Here is an 11,936-nt window from a genome sequence, read left to right as displayed (position 1 = left end):
TATATGAATATCTGCATAGTCATATATATGTATGTATGTATATTTAAATACATACATATACATATCGTCGATGTTTTTGCAAAACCGCCCATTTTACGGCACTCAAATTTTGCAGGACAGCGAAAAAACAGATTATTCTTTGAAGGCATTTGAAGGCCTTGATAGACGGTATTTTTTCTAGCTATTATTTTACAAATCTGTTGTTTTAATAACGATTTAACGATTTTTATGTATAAGTCTCGATGCCTGGAGTTCAGGGTTACCAAATCTCATTTTTGCCACAACGACGATTTAGGCGGTTTTGCAACTGGTCGATGGGTGGTTTTGCAAAAACATCGACGATATGTATGTATGTATGTACCACATACACATTTCCTGCTTCATTGCAATTTGTTCACTACATTACTTAATTTTCTGATTTGTTGAGTCGTGGCAACTCACATTTCTGCCAATTATGCTGAACGAAGTCGAAATCTGCACTTGCTAACGGAATTTTCAGTGCATTTTTGAAATTAATATTGAGACCAATGAGCACAAATACCGATGCTTAGTGTTTACATATATATATATACAGAGTTGGGCAGAAATGAGTACTCGGTGATTTTGGTAAATATTTGCAAGGTTTCTAAAATTAAAATTTTTCGTTATTTTTCATGGTTCTAACTTTATACAGAGCTTAGAAAAATTTAACAAATTTTCATTAAAGCTTCACATTTTTAATCTGGTTTTCTAGAACTTTTTTGAGTATGCCATTTTGGTAATCCATTGAATTTTAGTACATTAAAGTGCATGTCTAAAGCGGCTGCAAAATCGCGAGGATTTTTATTTTTTTATTTTTATTTTAATGATTATTTAAAATTTGTCTACTATTATGAGATAAAAAACAACGTTGAAAATTCTATGGGGGTGCATCCATGCAGCTTTGTATTTTTTCTTCCTGGCACACTTTTAAATATTGCACCGTGCAAACCAATTTTGCACCCTTGAAAAAATTTAGCATTTTCGGAAGCTAGGCAAAGTACCCATATAAGTTCCCTCTTTCTAGATCAAGTCCTTTGCGGTTTCTAAAGGGAAAAAGGACCCTTAACAAACCCTATGCTGAATCGGTCGAAAGAGTATCACCATGTGATTTTTCTAAATTCATTAGAATTCGTATCTAAAAGTTTTAGGCGTCGCGTCGCTGATTACGAATCTGAAATAAATTCGTAGAATTCAAAACGGTGGATACAATAAAAATCCATTCACCATATCGAATTTCATAAAAATCTGTAAATTTTTTAAGAAAACTTCCGCCATATTGTATCTGCGTTTGGAATTTTTGAGAACTGACGCCACACTCGCAATAAGCAACAACAAAAACCCTTGGATATAAAGCTGAATAAAGTGTGCCAAATGACAAGGCAATATGTATTATATTGATCGATTCAGCATAGGGGTTGTTTTTCCCCATATCAACCATAAGTGACTTGATCTAGAAAAATTAAAAAAACGGGTACTTTGTTTTTGTGACTACTTTCCTAAAATGCTTGTTTTTGTTCATGGCTGGAAAAAAGTTAAATTTTATCGGACGGTAGTAGACGAGAAGTCAGGAGTTCTACAAAACACCCCGCCAGAGAAAGAAGTGCAATGTTGATGTTTATCATGAGTTCAGGGGTTTCTTTCAGAATCTTTTCAAGAACTTATCTTTCAGAAACATTTCTGAGAGAACAAAAGTTTCTGGAACGTTCTGGCAAAGAACAAAAAAGGAACAAAAGTCTAAGGAACTTTCTCTCGAAGAAGAATTTGGGAACTAAAATCTCAGGAACTTTCTGAACTATTCGCGAAGAATGGAAGTGGTAATAAAACTTGTATCCGTGGCCTTGCAATAGTTTGAAATGTTTGAATATTAAGTGTATTAAAAAAAAACGTAAAACTTACTATGCAAATTAAGTTGGTGAAAGACTTAAGACACGAACATTTCTTGCACAGAAAATTTCGTTCTTAATCTGTTTTTCTTAAGAACGTTCTTGAGAATTTTGTTCTAATTTTGTTTTTGTTTTTTTGATAACGTTCCTGAGAGTTTTTGTTTGCATTTTGTTCTTTACGGAAACGTTCCCAAACCTCTTGTTCTCATTTTGTTCCCCTTCAAACTGCTCTCAATACTTTTGTTCTCGTTTGGTTCTTTTGCGGGAACGTTCTTAACATTGAATTTCGTTCTCGTGCAGAACTTAACCAAAACCGGAGAGCACTATATGTCCCTGGTTTTATTAATTTTTCAGCCTTTTTAATTTCTAAAGCGATTTCGTTTAGATATGTATACATATGTTTGAGGAAATTAGGCAGTGTGGAAGTAATCGCTTAGAAGCTTTGGAAGAGCTGTATAAGTTCGAACATACAAATGTAGATGCATAGTTAATATATATATGTAAGCTCTTGTACTACATACTTATGTATGTATGTATGTACTATATAGCATATCTACATATGTATGTATATCTTCTATTTGGGTATTTTTAAAGTCAGCGTTGTCTGGCTGTCAACAAATTGTCATGCCCATACAATTCAAGAATGATAGAATACAAGATTGCGCCGATCAGAGAGGATTTTTGAGAATAACTTTTGTGTGACGTCACACTGGTGCAATTGCGAGAGAGAAATGCCAAAACGTGAGCAAGAATGGAAGAAGAAGAAAAAATGTTGCAAGGAAAACGTAAACAAGTTGCACCAGTGTGACGTCATGCAAACAACGATTCTGTCAAATTCGTTAAGAGAGGAATAGCGGTCCGAGATCGGCGCAACCTTTGTATTCTCTCAATCGTGCATACAATTTGTATGAAGCATACCAAAATAACGCGGCGCCAACGCTAAGCGGTTCGAAAATCCAATTTTGACATAGCGTTAGGAAGTGAAGTTGGCTGCAGAAAACGGCGAAACTGTCATTTTCGTGTTTCACACAAACAAACCTATGCTTATTATTGCTGTTATTTATGTATTTGACGTAGCGTTGTCACTTTTGTTTAGGTATGGCAATTCGACGTTAACGCTTGGCGTCAGAAAACGCTCCGCCCAACGCTTTTGTTTAGGTATGGCAGTTAAATTGCAGTAAAAATTTTAAGTCAAAACCTTGACACTAATATTAGATATGTATGTAGGTACGAAATGCAACGGAAGTTCTGGTATGAAGTAGCATGACTCATTTCGAAATTTAAGTGTTCCAGAAGCGCAAATTCTGCATACATATAACATTTTCTGCAAATATGAACCTATTCTAAAGCTGGTCACGTATGTAATTCAATTCACGAACTGATGGACGTAACCATATCTTTGGTATCAAATAATTTGAAAAGGCAGACGATGTAGAGCAGTGATGGATAAGATGAGGTATACAATTTTACTTTTTGTCAGCTTATTCAATCAAAGCAAAAAATTAACTTTTACCTGCTTGTGGTGAAATAACTGTTCATTCCCTAGACACTTAACGTTAACTAAGTCACTGATAGGGAATCAATATGTATGCTCCATATGGGCGATTATTCTGTAAAATAAATTTTGAGCTACATTGCCAGTGAACATTTCAGGCATGTAACTCTAAGACCATATTAGCTGTTAAACAAATTCTTGCACAGAAACGCTGACTTATTTTGGTTATTAAGGTACTTTATTGACCGAACTTGGCTGCTTTTTTGTGATTTTTAAGAAAAAAATGTTTAAGTACATTTATGTCAGTTCTAAGTAGTTCGAGAATAGGCCGTGTGCAAAATTTGAGCCAAAACGAAGGCCAATGCACGGAGAATCCCCACCTTTTACTATGGATATAAATATGTGATTGCTTCCTGTTGTAAAAATTCGGCATGCACTAGGTTGGTTCACCAAAATTTATTATATTTTAAAACTTCGGCCAAAATATTTCAGAAAAGTATGTATTAATATTAGACCAATTCGAAAATACCCAAAATAATCTCATTGTTTTTATTCCGTTGATAAACTTTTTAAATATTTTAATGCAGACCTTTTAAGCTTGAACTCTTCTATTATCTGAGGTGAATTTTTAGAAAATATATTTTTAAAAACTTAATTTACTTACTAAAATCTCGATTTTTTAGGTATTCTCAAAGGGTTCAGCTAATATAAATATGTTTCCCAAATAGTTTGACGGTATTCTTAAAATATAATAAGTCTTAAAATTCCGATGGAAATAAAGCACCCACTTTTTTAAATGATGTCCCCTAATGCACATTAGACTACATCACTCCCCATACAAAAAAAAAATCGGTACTATTTTTCCATTGGAAAAATATTAAGATTTACGTGAGCTGGACCGATTTGAAAATTCCTCCAAAAATAGAGTATTTTAAGAATAAAAATAGTTTGTTAAAGATTTTGTTTTGAAAACATCACCTCAAATGACAAAACGGTTTAAGCTTAAAAAATTTGCTTAAACATATTAAAAAAAAATTTAAAAAAATTTTGAATCGTGATAATGGAATTTTTGATGCTGTTTTTTAACTTTTTTTAAATTTTGGTATACGGAAACCTTGAATAACTGAATTTTAACTCTTCCGAGTTAGACTTAAGAGGTGTCATTGGAAAGGTATTTTCTCAACCTTTTTATTTCTTTGCTAATAAACTGATTCAAATGATGAAAGAGAAAGATAGGACGACCGAACGTCATTCAAAGTAGAATTAAGATGTGTTGGTATTTGAAAAGAAAAAAATTGGGATACGAATGACTTTTTTTTGAACAGAAATTAAAGCAGTGTGAAAATACCTTTCTACTGAGATCCCATAAGTATAAATCAGAATAGTTTTGGACCAGTTATTCAAGTTCTCGAAATATTTTGGGGGACGTCTTAAAATATAATAATTTTTGTAATCACGGCGGAAAAACCGAAACTTTTTTTGGTGATGTAGTCTAATGTATTCATATTTAGTCATAATTTTTCTGACCGTCTTTAACGAAACAAGAATATGTGTGCATATTAAACAATATCCAGTGCTACACGCGATTTAGGGCTCGATATAACCCAGTCAAGCTGTCACGGATAGAAAACATACCGTCTTGCTCGAAAAATTATACTGATTAAAATAATATTTCAATTTGACAGAAAATATTTTTAATTTATTGAAAACTATTGACAAATATCGCACCGTTTTATTGATTTGTAGTTAGAAACTTTCCTCGTCTCGTTTTGAAGTGTGTTGACTACTTTTCTTTGTTTAAAATTTTTTTATTATTTTTTTATAAAAATATAGCTTACTTTCTAAAAAAACATGTAAATCAAAATTTCAAACTTTATAGAACATTTATAAAAATTCGACGAATTTTAGCAAATGTTGATCAAGATGTTTAACTTTTTAATAAGATTTTTTTAGTATGCAGTTTTGTAGGCAATTAAGTTTTATAATAAAATGCAAGTTTGAACTAACTAGGCTCTACCGTTGATTTTTGGCAAGTTTTTGTTTGGGCATTTTCGTCCATAGTATGCCCGACAATTTTTTTTTTGTATGGATTTTAACGTAATTTTTGTATAAAGTTTTAAATATTGACTTTTGGGCTACACTGTCATAAAAAATAATTAATAATAAATAATCGAGAGGGAAATATCCAAACAATGCTAAAATGTATTTGGTTACAATAAATGATGCGAGCAAGATGTATGACCTTAAAGTTTTCACCCGCTTTTATATTTGTATATACATGTATACATACATACATGTGTATGCGTGTACTTCTAATAGAAATGATCGTGTTACAGCGACAGCAACAACAAATCTTGATACTATCGCTATGATATTGCTTTTTAGTCAGGTAGTCAGTAAAGCAAAAATTGTTGTGGGTACTCAAGCGCAACAAATTTCCACTCATACGGGGCTTCACACATGTACATATATAAGTAGTTTGAAGCTTCCTAATTTGCCATAGCACGAAGACGAGTTCGAATCGACGTCGTTACGACGTCGCTCTATCGAAGTCGTTTGGGTGAACTCGAAACGACGTCGAAACGAAGTCGTTATTTCCATACAAAATGCAACGTCGTTCCGAATTCGTTTCTTCGAACCCACAAGTTTCTTGAGGAACCTTCGGCCTAAGTTGGACAAGTTCTACGCCCAGATTTTTATATATTAAGCATAAAAAAGTAATTCATTTGGATAATAAACCGTTTTTATTAAGACAATTTTTTATTATGACAGAATAAGGAATCCACAATGTACACTTGTGCTCAGAAAATTAAGCCTACGTCTTGTTTTCAGCATTCATACTACTTTTCATATAAACTTTACTTTTATTTTATACGAGACGCCAAATGTTCTGTATTTCTTTTAATGTCCCGTATTAGTCTCATATTCGGTGTTTCGACGCCTTAACAGCTTATTAAAATGACATGCCTATGAACTAGTTTTAAGTGATGTTGGTATATGATCTTAATTTTCTCCATAAACAGTTCGTATTTTCTAATCTGGATGCCTGTGTTTCGATTCGAGGAATAGAGTCAGTGACCAAAATATAAATTAGCAAGGTTTGGCTATTTTTCCTTAGTTTATTTAATGTTTATTATTTTTTATGAAAGTAAAGCTCTTTTCCTAAGAAAAACCATGTTATACTGTTTAGGCGCGACCGCTAATACCAGTTGCCTAAATCCATGTTGTTGTTTTTGTTTTTGTAACAGCATACAAATTCCCCAAAAAGTTTTTGGCTAGTGTTGCTGGAGGGACAGTTCTTGGCCAGATATAAATCTGGGTCGTTCCAGTTACGTAGACCCGACGGAGGTGGGAACGCGCCTAAATTCATGCTATGTACTGTTGCATGTGCAAAATTTCCTTCAATAAATTAATGAAATTTTTGAAAATGAACTTTACCACTTGCCATAGTGCCCAGCTACTTTTTACTTAAATAAATAACCGAAGCTCGGCCTAGTCTGATGCATCCTCCTTACGATGCTTCCGGAGCCATTTGCGGACTCTGCATGACTTGCAATCTTGCAGAGGTGGTAAAAGAACTTTACCATTGGCCACAGTGCCTACCCACCATTTTTGCACCAATAATTTTTTTTATATAAATACAAATATACTCCCACAAGGTCTCCCCTCTCACTGAGTTATTTAAATATGAACTTTCTAACTTTGTGCAAAAAACTACAAGAATCTCTGCAATGTTTCACCAAGATTTCAAACTCTTTAATTAGAATCTTTAAAAAAAAATTGGTTTACAGTTTTATACCTCATTAAAATTGAGTATAAAAAAGTGCTGCTCATTTGCTTCTCTTTTAAGAAAATGGCCGATCGTACTTACCTTGTATGAAAAAAATGCGCCATATCGTAAACGAAAAAAATTGTCAAAAATTAACGGTAAGTCTTAGCGACTTCAAAATTGCACTTAGGTATACTAAAATTTAACGATTTTGTTTTTAAACAAATTTTTCGAGGTAAAAATCTCGAGAAAAATTTCCTACAAATTTGTGATGTTACTAAAAGAATGCTGTTTCAGGGCTAATTCATCTAGGATCATAGAAGAAGCTGTAAAAGCTGGGTTATGCAAGACTTAGGGCTGGTTTCTCAAACTCAACCGAACTTAGTTTAGCCATTTATTGGACTTAAGTCAAAATTTAGCCTCCGTTTTACACAGCTTATTCTTGACTAAGTCTAAAAAATTGGCTAAACTAAGTTAAGTTGAGTTGGAGAAACCAGCCCTTAGACTTGACTTGACTTACCTAGAAACTTAGAAACGATTACTCAGCGTGTCACCTATTACTTTTTCTCCTTGTTTTGATTCTCAGGTATTGTATTTGTACATGAAAAATTGTAAATTTTTAATTTGTTTGTTTTGAAAATAGATAAAAATATACAATTAAAATAAATGTATTTACGAGTTAAAATTGTGTTTTTTTATTTTATATTCCGTCTTTATTTGAAAGTTTGGTTTTCGATTGCCAGATGAATTACATTTATACAAAAAATCATATTTGAAGGGATTTTATTAAAAAATTAAATGGCAGCATGATTCTCTCACGGCTCTCTTTGCACTTAGAAATCCAAAATCTATAGTTCTCCAAGTTTCTAAGTCAAGTTGTTTTTTTGGGTAACTACATGCACGCGCTGCTCATTGCCAGATATACCCCTAATATTCAAGTCCAGTCAAATCTAAGTCTTGCATAACTGAGCTTTAAGTTTTTGTGGAAAAATTTTGCAAAATAATTCTTTGTCCCGTATTCGGTTCCCACTGTAACTATATGTATTTACTTCGGCAGATGACCACAGCAATAATGAAACATTACAAGACCGATCTCATCCAAAGTGTAATTAACTCCAATGCAACCAATTCCCGTGGATATATGGATGGAACCGTTGTGGTAAAATGACTCTATCGATCCGAATGGGATTGGTTGAATGGCTTGGGGCAACGTATTCCACATATAGGGGATAAAAGCTTCACTGTTTTTGCGATGTTGCTATAACCAGGACTTGAACCCAGGCCCTGCGGAGTAGTAGCGCGCACTGCTAACCACTACACTACAGCGGCCGCTACATTCATACATACATACTCACATGTATAAGTATTTACATAAATATGATAGCTGATTTAAGAAGTGCAGTAATCCGCCAAAGATCAGTTTATTGAATGCCATTAAAGACGTCTGAGAGGGCTCTTCTGAATTGTCAGTAATAACCAAAAGCGTTCTATATAAGCACAATAAGAAAGACAATTGGAAAACGAGCTGGAAAATCTTTTAATAAAGATGGATAGATTAATCGGTCGATTATGGATAGCAAGCAACTTCAGTGGGAATGCCCATGGGCAAGGCCAGTGAAATTAAAATGCATATTATGAATAGCAACTACATATGTATGTGTAGTTTAGTGCTATAGGTAAAGTATAACGTAATAGAATTTTAAAGTAAACAGGCAAGGTTTGAATGTAAATAATCTGCAGAAATGGTTAAAAAACCAATATAATTTCTTAATCAAAATTTTCGCGGCAATCACAAAAGTGCGGTTGTCAGTTTAGCAACGCAGTTGCCAGTTGCCATCTGTAATACTGTTTCAGCCACTGGCAATGCAACTGAAGTTCGGTTGCTATCCGTAATCGACCCATTAATTTAACCACTAAAATTTAATTTCAGAGTTATCTTTGACGGAATGAATGATTATACATGCATATACCAACTACGTAAATATGCATATTCATGTTATTGGATTGCATATTTTTAGAACTGTTGTATCAAGTTATATTTGTATATGCATATGTATGTATGCATACATAGTACATACATGTGAAGCATTAAAAATCAACTATTTGGTAAAGTAATCTGACTGCATTCCTTCAAATCCACCTTTGACTTAAACTACATATGTATGTATGTACATTAGAGTGGCCTTTTTTGGTCGATTTTCAAAAACCGAAAGTTTTTGCACGAAAAAACATGAGGTTGGCAAGGAAAATAAATATGAAATTTGTTTTTTCCGGATCCGGAAATTCCGAGTGGTTCCGGGTTGATCATTTCGATTTTTTAATAGGAAATATGTTGAAATTGAAATTATTATTTTAAATTTTCAGCTTTTACGACCATGAAACCCAATTTTTTATTCCTGAACTGTTTTTTATTGAAAATTTAATACATTTACCTTTTTAAAGTGATCAAAAAGTCTGACATTGATTGAAAAACCATGGTACAGGATAATATTATAGCTAAGAAAAATATGAAATCATCATTTATATCAATATATCATTTAATATCTAATAATAATAATATTTAAAATATCATTTTAAATAATGTAGAATTTTTCTAATATATACTTAAAAAAAGAAATGGAAAATAAAAGAAATTGGTGTAATTTCGACATTGTTGGTCGAAAAAGCTCAACCCGGAACCTCTAGGAATCACCTGAAGGCTTTTAAATTAATTACGTATTTATTTATATCCCCAACCTCACATTATTCTGTGCGAAAACTTTTGGATTCATGCATTTCAAATTTTTCATACAACAAAAAGGCCACTCTAATGTACATATGAGCATACTCAAACATACGAACGTATATAATATTTATGTACATAAGTACATGAAATGAGCGCATATTAACCATAGATCGATCAAATGGAAAACCACCTTCAATGATCACATGCAGTTATACAGATCAACAAGCAAATACCTGGCATTCTTCGCTACGTTTTAAAAGCATGTTTTCACGGTATAGAAATTAGGTCTCAGTCGTGGGCAAGCGCTGTTGTCTTCTAAGTGCTCTCTACGCACAAGTCGAAAAGAAAATGCCATTAGTGAAAACAGTCTGAAAATTTTACTTGTCTTTTACCAATTTAGTGCACGCATTTTTTAAGACATTTAGCTATGTAGGTATCTTGTCAATCTGACCAATTATTTTCCCTTCATGTGTGGTGTTACGCAATTTATCTCCAAATACCTACATATATGTATATTTCCTTAGTGTCAGGCTTTATATGGATGTACAAATGTATATGTTTCAATTGCATGATTGACAAACTCGAAGGTCACTTCCATAAAAAGTTACCAATTAATTAATTTATAAATTTTTCAAAAAGTTTTAGAACATCTACTAATGAATGATGACAAACAGCTTTTAACACATTTTCCAGTATTGCGGTTTTAATCAAAATGTATCCAAATTAATAAATTTTTGCCTTAAATTTGAAGAGGTACTTCCTTATAAAGTGTTAAGCATATACTGAATACCATAAATAAGCGCAATTTCGACTAAATAATTCAGTTATATTATTTTATTACACTCTAGACCAGAGCTGCTCACTCCTTAAGCACTTGTAGCGCATTTGTTTTTGTTTTGCCCTGAAGTATAGGCACATATAAATACGAATTTACACTTTAAGGGCCCGTGTGAATCGGTAACAAAGATCTATGGGGAAAGCTGTGTAATAATATTTTTACTATGGTGAGACAGTTTTGCCAAATGTGCTGTGTGAAATGAAATATTTTTTGAAAGCAGTAAATTTTTGATAACCGCAGATTTATGCGGAGTAAAAAAAATGTAGTGAAATTAATATTTTAAGAAAACATCTACCATCAGTGATGGCAATTCATCAATTTAAGCTTTTATTTAACGAAAAATTACACACATCAATAATCTTTGCGATTGCCAAAATTTTCTATGCATTTGTCAAAAATTTCACTAGCCTCGTGAGCTACTGAAATTTTATTCACCTCATAGTTGTGAAAAATTTACTCGCCGGGTCCTGTTTTACCGATTCACACATGCTCTAAATATAAAAAAAAATGTATCGCCCTCCCGTAAGCCCTGACATATACATAAACACAATTCATATGAAAGTGCCTGAGGTTCATATGGAAGGGCAAAGCAAACGCCCTCCCATATGAAGCTCAGGCACTCCAGTAAGTTGTACAAATTTACATAAACAAATTTAGATTGAAACAAGTAATTTTTAGCAAAAAAAAAATACATATATATATATATATATATTTCATGATCCAATGATCGGATCTAATCCAGATTAGTATGGGACCATTAATTATCTAAATCGGTTGACGTGGTCCAAATTTATGCGGTAACATACATACAAAAAAAAAAATATTCCGACGAACTAATAACCTCCTCCTTTTTTTGAAGTCGGTTAAAAATTAGTCAGCACTGAAAAAAATGTGTATTATAAATTGATTTAAATTCGTATAAACTGAAGTGAACACGAAATTTATTAAAAAGGAAACATCTGGCGTTCACTAAAATGTGGAAGCACGAGATCTTGTTTGCAAAAATTTTAGTACAAAGCGCAGTATATTTTGTGCTTTGTAATTATTAAACGAATGACGAAATATTGCTTACAATGCCATTTTGTAACTTGCCACCTAAACATTTTGGAAAATTTCAAAGGGGATATAGAAAATGATTCGATTTCTAATCTGAATTGAATGTAGATCCCTGCGAGCATCACACCGCGTAAAGTTGATAGGATTGC

This window comes from Rhagoletis zephyria, unplaced genomic scaffold (assembly GCF_001687245.7).
Source record: "Rhagoletis zephyria isolate East Lansing unplaced genomic scaffold, Rhagoletis_zephyria_1.1 Rzeph_scaffold_02807, whole genome shotgun sequence".
In the NCBI taxonomy this organism is placed as follows: domain Eukaryota; kingdom Metazoa; phylum Arthropoda; class Insecta; order Diptera; family Tephritidae; genus Rhagoletis; species Rhagoletis zephyria.
Note: the sequence above shows the minus strand (reverse complement) of the source record.